Consider the following 12,072-nt stretch of genomic DNA (forward strand, 5'->3'; position numbering starts at 1 on the left):
GCTGTTGTCGCTGATAATTATTCACATACTGAACAGATTCGTTGACAAGAGAACACTGATCCGTAGCATGAGAACCTGCACAAAGCTCACAAACCATAGCTATTTGATTAACTCCATACGTAGCCAAAGAATCAACCTTCATTGATAGCGCTTGGAGCTGGGCTGCAATAGCGGTGGCTGCATCAACTTCCAGAATACCTGCTACTTTGCCTGACGTCATCCTCTGAGTTGGGTTTTGATGCTCATTTGCAGCCATCGTCTCGATAAGATTATACGCCTCAGTATAGCTTTTAGCCCATAAGGCACCTCCAGCTGCTGCATCGAGCATGGGCCGAGATTGGGCCCCCAAACCATTATAAAAACCAGGGATTACCATCCAATCCGGCATTCCATGATGTGGACATTTTCTCAACATTTCCTTGTAGCGTTCCCAAGCCTCGCACATAGATTCTGTAGGTTGCTGCGCAAACTGAGTAAGAGCACTCCTCATAGCAGCAGTCTTTGCCATTGGATAAAACTTCACCAGAAACTTTTGCGCAAGATCTTGCCACGTAGTGATGGACCCAGCTGGTTCAGAATGTAACCAGTCTTTAGCCTTATCCCTCAGTGAGAATGGGAAAAGCCTCAACTTGATAGCCTCATCAGTCACGCCATTATACTTAAAAGTGCTGCAGATCTCGACAAAATTCCTTATATGCATGTTGGGGTCTTCAGTTGCCGCTCCTTCAAAAGAAACAGAATTCTGCACCATCTGAATAGTGCCCGGCTTGATTTCAAAGGTGTTAGCTTGAATAGCCGGATGAAGGATGCTTGACTGAATGTCATCAATTTTAGGCCGAGAAAAATCCATAAGAGCTGGATCAGCTTGAACAATATGATCTCCCATATTTACTGGTTCTTTCTGCTCAGTTCCTGAATCCGAATCCTCAAAATCTAACTTCTCCGGAGTATCAAGAACTTCGTCTTTCTCCTCAGCTGTATCTAAGGTCCTCTTGCGAGCACGAGAACGAGTTTGCATAAACGCTTGCTAAAGTACCTGAAACACAACCGAAAAGAGTAATTAACTACTGCGTCCTAATCACTGAGTCCTAATGACCAATGATGGTAAGTACATAAACTAAGCAAATATGCCGAGTCCCCGGCAGCGGCGCCAAAAACTTGTTAGGGCGAAAACATGCACTAATATTCGCGCAAGTATACGCGTTCGCAAGTAATATAGAATACTTTCTAGTTCGTTCCCTCAGAGACTCAGACTAAGTTATTGTCTAATTAAACTCACTCACCAATGTATGATTACTTCTCAATGTTAAGATAACACTTAAAATTGTTGATTAAATATTAACTATAATTAACTACTTAATTAACCACTTAACTAACACTTCAATTTATCAATAATAAAACACTCATGAGATCACAACTTCATTATTAATTCCTTCTATAGCCATTGTTATTACCTTTAGCATGTGACAGTGATGATATTAATCGAATAACACGGAACTGATAAAAGCCAACTTTCATTGTACTAATACCATTCTACCAAACATCCACAATTAAGATAGAAGTTGAATAGTCATCAATTATGTTGAGTTCCTATATGTCTACAGAAATTGACAACACAACGATTTAAGCACAAGTTATTCCTTTTGATTACATAGGGCAAATAAAACTATTAGAATTACCCACTAATCATGCACAACGTACATGAACCTATGCTAGCATGGCAAGTTCTAAATCTCAAGATCCACCGTCGCTTCACAAGAGATTAACACCCTATCTTATATATTCGCGACGTACATAAGACGAATACGCACAACCAATACTAGATATCATGCAATCATCACACACTAAAGTATTAAACAATTAACTAAAGAATTTCATAATAAATCCGTTGCAACCCCATGATCACGATTAGCCCATAATAGAACTTATCGCCATCATGGGTTCATATGAAATCATGATAAACAACACAAGAAAATAATAACTAAACTAATTATATTAAAACAGAGTATGGCACAAGAGTAAATAAGTCAAAGCAAGAAAACTAGCATCCAATGTTACAACGAAACAAGAATCACAAGAATATATGCTTCCTCTTCGCTGCAGTGTGCTAAATCAGTCTTCTTCCTTATCTCCTTCGCTTCTTGCGCAAAACACAATCTAAAACACAATCTCCTTCTTATTCCCTATGAAAACGTCTCAAATCTACTTATATAATAGTCCCATAAAACTCAGATTACATAGAAGTTGGAAGCCAAACAGAAGTAGAAGTCTAAAATAATTCAGCTTTTTCCCCGACCCTGCGCGGCCGCTCAGCATTTCTGCGCGGGCGCGCAAGGCTGCTGCGCGGCCGCTCAGCATTGCTGCGCGGGCGCGCAGGACCCTACTGGAAAAATTCCAGGTTTGCTCCGTTTCTTCGCCGTAATCTGCCCGTTCTTTTCCTCTCGCAATGGTGAACACATGCCAAGGCTTATTCTTGATGATTCCTCCTCCGAAATGCAACTAATACCCTGAAATGCATAAACACTAGAAAAACGCATCAAATACACAAAATACTTGATTTCAAGACACCAATTTAAGCCATTTTAAGACGTTCTAAGTGGTATAAAATGCCACTTATCAGTTTGCCAAAACAATTTTGAAGAATTTGAACCAACGCATACTAGTAATCAGAATATACTCACCAGTTAATGAATTCTGATAACAACAGTTGCTAGGTTTAAGGGACAAACGTGACTGAAAAATACACACCAAGACAGAGGCAGCCATAGACAAAGAGATCTTGATATGATACACATTTTTCTAATATTCAGTATCATGGACAAAGAGCTCTAAGTATGGATTGTGATCATCCTATAAGCAAATTATTCAGTATACCTATATTTATCTAATTTTCCTGGACATAAATGATACAAAGACAAAGCAGGTATACTCGATGTTTTAGCAGAATTAAGTAGCATTAGAACTGCTATAAGAGGTAGAATCTAAACTTTTGAAACAATTGAACTTTTGCATCTACCTTTTCTAATGCTCGTCGAGTAGTTTCATCAACTGGGAACAATTGCAGCTTGAGCTTCGATGATACTTGTGCACTTTTATCAACACAAAGAGTCTGCAAGGAAGTTTCCGATGAAGGTACAACATTTCTGGTAGGGTCCACACAGTTTTCCCCTGAAGTGCATTTTAGTTTTTGGAAACACAAAAAAGTACACAACAGAGTGAAAAACAACACAAAAGGGCCCATCTCCAATAAATCCCTAGTATTTACCTTTTTCAGGTTCATCAGTTTTATCAAAGGCAGTCCTCTCCATTTGCTCAGCAGCAGCATCAAGTAGAGAAATGCCATAAATGGCGTCCTCTTCGTCTTCTAGCCTTTTATATGCAGCTGCGTAGGTAGCATAACCTGTCACCTGTACAGTGAGGAGAAATTAAATTTGGCGAACGGATGATTAATATGATATTCAATATTCACTTATTGAACTTTAAAATACTAAATCGTGTTTATGAGTAAAAGCAAGAAGAAAACTGGTATGGCAAAACAAACTTAGCTTCAGATACATGATGAAGAATACTGTCTGGACAAATAATGATTGCACAAAACTCCAATACCCAAAATTGAGAGCCTGAGAGAGAGGGAGATAGAGTGAAATAGGTCGATAGAGAGAGAGAGTGAGAGATATAGTTTAAATAGATAAAAGAAGAGAGTTATACCTTAAAACAATATACAAACCCTTGAAATCTTTGAATCTATTGCTCAAATGTGTGGCTTGAAAGCAACTCCGAACCCATAAGAGAGCTTTAACCCAAATTGTAAGGAGTGAAGGAGAGTATGAAGTAATTTCCCCAAATTGGTTTCCCCCTCTATTATTATTATTGTCTGAAATTTTCACTTCCCGCTTTGTCAAAATAGTGGCAGCTAGAGCTGGCCACATGTGCGGTCCGTGCGTGCCGGGCCGGGCCGCACACGGGTTGAACACTCCGTATTTAAACACTGAACCGGACCGCTGAATTACGAACCGGGCTCGGGCCGGGTTTGAACCGTTAAAACAGGGCTCGTAACCGAACCGAACAAACCGAACAAATTCGCGGGCGAGATGTGTGTGCGGGCTGTGCGGGTTGGATTCATGAGTTGGGCGAGCCGTGTGTGCGGGCTGGATTCGTGAGTTGGGCGTTTATATCCCAACCGTTGACACGTGTCAATCTCCTCCCCCTACCTTTCCACGTGTCACCCCCATCCCCCCATACCCCAAACCCCTTCTTTATAATTCCCCCTCCTCGTTTTACATGCCCCCCCTCCATTTTATTCAACATATATCAAAACCCACAACTATTAAAATGACATCGTTTTGACAACAACTCGCCGGCTATAATAACAAACTCCGGTTATGGATAACAAGCTCCAGTCTAATTACACTCATTTACAGCGAAGCTTCGGGAGTCCCAACAGCAACAACTCCACTCCTTTCAGCGACTGCTCCGGCGACTATTCTCCGCCGACAGAAAGAAGAGCAGGGAGCAGAGCAGGGAGGAAGACGTTGGCGCATGAGGCACACCCGCGGGCGTGCTGTGCGGGCTCGTGCGGGCTGTGCGAGCTGGCTTGCCGTGCGACTCGTGCGGGCTTGGCTCGTGCGGGCTCGTGCGGTCCCGGGTTCTAAAATTGGTATTCGTGTTCGGTTCACCTAATTTACCGAGCTGTGCGGGTTTGAACCGGCCCGGTTCGGTCCGAATTTTTTACGGTTTCCGTACGAACCGGTCCCGAATGAGCGGTTCGGTCCGAATTTTTTACGGTTTCCGTACGAACCGGTTTTTTACATCAATTTTTTAATTTTATGATATGAATTTGAAATTACACTCATTTTAATTATTACAATAATTTATTATTTTATTTAATTTTTGTAATTTTAAAACTATTTATGATGTTATTTTATATTTAAAAAGTATTAGTTACTTCAATAAAAATTAATTGATATACTAATTAAGTAAAATTTATTAACTTTAAATCCACATATATATATGAGTTTAATATTTTGAAAATTTAAATAAATCATTTATTTGACAAGATTTTACAAAATGTTTATAAACCAAATATTTTATAAAATAATACTTTTTAAAGATAAATTCATGAATTATTTATCCAAATCAAATATTTATAAAAATATTTTTTTTTTAGTTTAAATTTAAATTTTCTTTCATTCTTAGTCTATAACAACATATTGTATCATGTTACATCTACATAACACCTCAGTGGCCTATAATAACACAGTACTATAACTTTAGTAACCCGCATAGTGCAAGTGTTGTGATAGGGTGAAACTTTCACATCTATAGTAATATAATCTATAGTAACACCCCCCTCCAATGTTCAGTTAGGCCATCTATGGCGTAGTGTATATAAATTATAAATTTATATAAATTATTTATTATTGATACAAAATTAAATTTATATATAATTATATTATATTATACGATTTCGAGTATTAATTTCAATAGATATATATATATATATATATATTAGTGATATATATTAATAATTTAGTACAATAATTTAACCTTACCAGCACGGTTAGTTGGGAGAATTCACTCAATGTTGTATTTCTGAATTCTGTCCCATTATCACTTCTCAATCTCTTTACACAGTTTTGATCTTCAGCCTGTGTTTCTAAATTCTTTATGTGATCAATTATGATGTGTGGAGTTTCATCTTTAGAGTGCATAAATTCAACCCAAGTATATCTTAAGAAATCATCCACCATCACAAGTGCATATTTGTTCCTTGAAATTGATAAGACATTTACTGGCCCAAATAAGTCCATGTGAATAAGTTGCAATGGTGCACTTTTGGAATTCACATTTTTTGACTTGTGACTTAATCTTTTCATTTTTCCTTTTCGACAGGCTTTACGTACTTTAATTTGAGCAAACTCTAATTTTGGGAACAACTATAGAGAATATTGTTGTGCCTAATGTCACATCATGTATATATCTTGTAATGTACAGGGATAGTATGGAAGAAGGTGCAATTATCTCCTCTAGCTCCATCTTTTTCATTGAAGTCATCATTCGGTCTGATCTCCCAACTAGCCGTGCTGGTAAGGTTAAATTATTGTACTAAATAGTGTTGGTTGTCATGTTTATTACTTGGTGAGCTGTTTGGAATCAGTTGACATTGTAATGGATATTATAACCACGTGTCAGAAAAATATAGCTGGATCTGGGGTAGGTCTGCATCGATCACCATGTTGTAAGCGGAGTATCGATGAGGTTAAAGAATCTGATGCTTTTTATCATTTTACAGATCCATTGCCGGAGAACCGACGTGGTCATTAAATCTAAATTGCATGTGTTGGAAGCATAATTTTTATTTGAGGGATGCATATTTCTGTCAAATGTTAAAGTTAATGTTTTAAAATCTTTAGGTAAGGTGTAAGGGTAGGAAATTGCATTTTCGTAATTTGCCTGCTGCGGTCAGCTGGAAGCAGACACTGATTGCTCCAAATATGTGTAATGGTATGAATTGACGCATAATATATTGGCACAAAAAAATCTTGTACGCCTCTTTATTTTTTTGTCCATCCTGCACGACAGCTGAATATGAGATTCAATCTAATATTGATTCTTTTTTGTGGCCAAGTTTATGATGGCCAAGAATAATTAGAAAAAATATATATGCGCAGTTATGACTTTTATAAATCTTAAAATACGCGTAAAAAGTCAAAGGGACTTGTATTTTGGGACGGAGGTAGTATAGAAGATACTAGAAGTTTTGCCGGTTTTGTACGGTACAGAATTCATAAAAATAAGTTATTTTTTGTAAAAAGGTGACAAGCGTAACAAGAGACTAGAAGAGTTCAATTCTATAGAAAAGACTTTTTAAATTATGAGTTCGACTACCAACAAACAAAAGTTTTGTGATATCTTATATTGGTAAAAAATAATATCTTTGGGGTCTGTATAGAATCAAGTCAATTGATAATATGTATCAAAATTACTAGGTTCAAAATCAGAATTTTACCTATTTTAAAAAATACTCGAAATTTGACTATATGACTCAGCCGAAAATACATCATCACTATCTAGGTTTAATAAATTTAAATTACGAGTTCGACGAGAATATTTTACCAATAAGGATAAATTTTATAATATCTTATATTAATAAAAATTAATATTTTTGAGGTTTTTATACAATCAAATCAATTGATATTATATATCAAAATTACTAACTAATTGGTTTTACATTATTACATTTGGAACTTGACCCAATATTTAAATATATTCAAAATTTGACATGAGATATCACAAGTTTCGTTAAAACTACAAAGATGTACTAAAATGATTTATTTATTAATGTTTCACTTTAAAAAAATTAGGTTTAAAATATTATTCAATGATGGTGAACTTATAAAGAGGTGCTCCTAAAGTCCTGTTTTTTTCATTCTCTTTAGAAAAAATTAAACTACAACTATAAAGTAAAATTAATAATTTTCATTAACATGTTATTTGAAAAATGGTAAGACATATGATGCCTCTTCATAAAATAATAGTTTATATATTGCATTATTTAATTAAATATATATTTATATTCAACTATTTGTGAGACAAATCCTAAATTTTATATTATTGAATTTGATATGATTATTATTAATAATCATATACATAAAGTCCCTATTTTTTGCGGAGTTCTAGAATCCAAAATCATAACTTTGTATTATAATCCAATCTAATGGTTGAGGTTTTATGTTTCTAATAATTTAAAAACTAAAATAATAAACTACATGATATAAACGTGTGTTATGGTGTTATATCATTAATGTTTAGCAAGTTGAATATTTACGTGTTCTACAACGTGAATACGTATGTTGTTCAAACTAATCATGTTCTATAAAATCATATGTTGTGCAATATTCAACTTATCAAATGTATCAGATTTGCAAGATATTTATTATAATAGTGATATTTGTAGAACATGATTCCCATTATAATACGTTTTACAAAAAAAATTATATTATTTTATTTGCAGAACATGTATGAACTCCCGTACTCAACTAAAAATAAGCGCTCAATAAAACTTAACTCATATATATATATATATGTATATATATATATAAGAAACTTGAAAATTATAGAATTCAATATTTTAAAAAAAAATATTAAAAATTAGCAATAATAAATTTACAAAAAAATATTTAGTGTTGGAAATTATTATATAACTGTTTTGAATTATTTGAAAAAGGTTAAAACTATAATGTATTGTACTATTTGATTTAATTCATGTTATGTTATGTAAATAAAAAAAATTAATATCAGTCGATATTTTGAAAGGATTAACAAGTTCAACTAATATTCTAAAAAAAATTATTAAATTGAAAATATTTAATTTTAGAAAAATAATATACAATGTTATCAAATTATTATAAAAAAATATTAGAATCATATATGAAAGAAACTTCAAAATAATTTGAATGATGATATTAGTACAAATTTATCTTCAGCTTCTTGAAAAAAAATAATTCTGAATATCAATAGTTAATCTTTACGATATATGAATTATTTTTATGTCACATCCATTACTGATGCTGTGTTGAGTAAAATTAAATATTGTTTGATTGTCAGTGCTACTACGGCTACGATATATAAATATTTGTAATTTATTTATTAAATAATTATAATTTTAGAATAATTATAAATACATGTTATTTCAGTAATTTACTGAATAACAATTAGGTATATACATGATCAAGATATCTAGCATATAAATAAACGAGACCAACATAATTTACTCGAAAATATAATACATAATAATTTACATAAACGCACACATGTGACTTTATCTTTACCAATATTAAAAAATTCAATTTTAATGGTGCATTTCAGAGTTATTGATATATATACTAGAAGAAAATAACAAAAGTTTTTCATCTCGCAAATAAGAATGATCAATTAAATTTAAGTTTTTTTTTCAATTTGTTAAAAACTAAATAGATTATGTCAATTTTAATTTATGAATTGACAATTATCTAACATCTTATAAAATTAATTTTGTATAATAGAGAGGATTAAAAGCAAAGTATATGGCCGACATCAACTTTAGTTAATGAATTAAGACATTAACAATGATATTAAATTAAAATAAATGTTGAATTAAAAAAATAATTTTTCTTAAAAAAATAAAAATTATATTAATTGTAGTGTAAATTCTATTTTGTTGAAAATTACGATTGACCACTTTAATTTTGTATTACTAATCCTTTTAAATTAAGTAAGGTAATTGTAAATTAGTAATGACCTGAGTAATAAAATATCTTATTATTCCGGGTTTATTTGACCAAAATTCAAAAAAAATACTCGACTCTGCAACATACATATATGTTAATTTTTAGTTTCTTTTTACAACCATATTAATAATATTTGATGGATTAACTTCAATTTTTTCCTTATACACATACATTAAACACCTGCTTGTATTCATTTAGTAAATACAAATTACACGACACAAACAAGAAAATATGTATTATGATTAATGAGATATATTAAAAATTTTATGAACGTTATTAATATTTTACATGAAAATCATACACATTGATAGATACTCAACTTGTATTTGATATATTTTAGAAATTATACAATTTTTATCAATAAGAAAACGATCAAAATTTTTACTAATATAATTGTATAAAAAAATGTAGAAAATAACCGTGCCTCGCAAGATTTGTATGCTAGTTATGTTTAGTTGTCTATCTGTGAACATTTTGCTGACTACATTTTTTTGTTGACATCTGTGGACCGCAGCCTATTATAGCTAACTGATCTTAACGTGTACATATATCATTACAACAAAAGTGAGTTAAGAACGTGTTATCATCGTTGATATGAATCAGTTTACTACTCTACATCATTGGTCTTGAGAAACTAAGCAAAGCCAAGAAAGAACTCAGAAAAAACTATATACAGCATTGTGCTTGTCTTTGTTAAAACAGAAAAATGATTGCTTAACTAACTTTACAATCTATTCTATCTATCTATATATATCAATCTGTTGTGCCACGTACTCATTCTGTTAAATAGCTGACATCATAAGTAAGTGTTGAGGTGAAGTTGTGAGCTGATGAGCTGGAGATGCCAATATATTAACCAATACCCCCCCCTCAAGTTGGGAGATGGAGAAGCCTGGAAATCAAGAGGCTGAGACATTCCCAGCTTGGATAAAAGATCTTTAAACTGCGGAGATGGGATGATTTTAGTGAGAACATCAGCCAATTGGTGTTGAGTTGGTAAGTAAGAAAGCTGGAGAAGGCTTTCAAGGACCTTGTCACGGGTGAAGTGACAATCAAGCTCGATAAGCTTGGTTCGTTCGTGGAAAACCAGATTTTTGGCAATATGCAAGGCAGATTGGTTATCACAATGAAGTGTGATAGGCTTGAGATTTGTAACTCCAAGTTCTTCAAGCAATCGAACTAACCATGTAACTTCAGAAGCTGCAGAGGCCATGGCACGGTATTCAACCTCTGCAGATGAACGTGAAACCGTAGACTATTTTTTTGATTTCCAGGAAATGGGAGAGTTGCCAAGTAACGTGATATAACCTGTGACAGATTTGCGAGAGTCAACACACGAGGCCCAATCAGAATCTGAAAATGCTTGTAGCGTAAGTCTATCAGCTGCATTCAAAAGAATGCCCTGTCCAACCGAATGACCAACATAACGTAATGTATGACATAGAGCTTCATAGTGAGGAACACGAGGTGTTTGCATGTACTGACTTAAGGTCTGCACAACATAAGAAAGATCGGGTCTCGTATGAGTAAGGTAATTAAGTTTTCCAACCAATGAACGGTAATGATCAGGACGTGAGTAATGTTCACCAGAAGTGGCTGACAACTTTAAGTGTAAAGGTAAAGGAGTAGACGCAGGTTTAGTAAGATCAAAATCACACTCTAGTATGATGTCTTTAGTGAATTTTTGTTGGCTGAGAATAATGCCCTCGTGGACATAGCCAACTTCAATACCCAGGAAGTAATGAAGGATGCCCAAATCTTTAATGCTAAAAACACGACGAAGATGAAGTTTAACGCTGGTAATGTCAGCAGAATTATCACCAGTGACAACAATATCATCGACATAAACCGCAACAATGGTGATGGTAGAACCAGATTTCTTGACAAACATACTATAGTCATTTTTGGACTGATAGTAACCAAGATATATAAGTTCACTGGCAAGTTTTTCAAACCACTTGCGAGAAGCTTGCTTAAGACCATACAACGATTTATGTAGTCGACATACTTGATTTGGTTTGTGAGAAATACCTGGTGGAACTGTCATATAGACCTCCTCGGTTAAATCACCGTGTAGGAACACGTTATTGACATCTAGCTGATATAATGTCCATTTTCTGCTAGCTGCTAAAGCCAATAAACAACGCACAAAGCTCATTTTAATGATTGGAGAAAAAGTCTCGTTGTAGTCGATACCATATTGCTGGGTAAAGCCTTTGGCAACTAAGCGAGCTTTGCAACGTTCAAGAGATCCATCAGCATTTAGTTTGGTTTTATAAACCCATTTACAGACGATCGAACGTTTACCAGGAGGCAAATCAACCAGGTCCCATGTGTGATTGGCATTTAAAGCATTGATTTCTTTGGTCATGGCTTTGACCCATAATGGTTGTTTAGAAGCTTGTGTATAAGATGTTGGTTCAACCACAGATTCTTGATGAACAAGAAAAGCTTTGTGTGTATTAGGCATTTGATCATAACTAATGATATTACACCAGTGAGTTGGTGGTGTGTTTAGAGAAGCAAGATTACAATGGTAAGAGGTAAGATAAGATGGAACTTTCTTAAGGCGAGTAGAATATCTGATCGTGGAGATTGTAGACTGATGAGGATCGTGATGTACGAGAGAATGAGTACTATTATCTGAATCAGAACTAGACGAAGAAGAAGGTGATAAAGGAAATGTTTGCAAATTGTTGTCAGGAGATGGATTAGGAAGTGAATTTAAAGTAGAAGAGTGTAAATTTTCATCAAATAAAGAGGGATGTGAAGAAGTACCCAATACAGGAACAAAAGTGGATGA

The 12,072-nt window shown here is 34.0% G+C and overlaps 1 non-coding gene across 1 annotated transcript; it reads left to right on the top strand.

The window, feature by feature from the left end:
• Positions 1 to 386: 386 nt before the first annotated feature.
• LOC141694184 (small nucleolar RNA R71) lies at positions 387 to 493 on the top strand. The gene has a single exon (XR_012563510.1). It is a non-coding gene; the product is annotated as a small nucleolar RNA R71 (small nucleolar RNA).
• The last annotated feature ends 11,579 nt before the right edge of the window (positions 494 to 12,072 follow it).

The sequence above is a fragment of the Apium graveolens genome, chromosome 10 (genome assembly GCF_009905375.1).
Source record: "Apium graveolens cultivar Ventura chromosome 10, ASM990537v1, whole genome shotgun sequence".
Classification (NCBI taxonomy): domain Eukaryota; kingdom Viridiplantae; phylum Streptophyta; class Magnoliopsida; order Apiales; family Apiaceae; genus Apium; species Apium graveolens.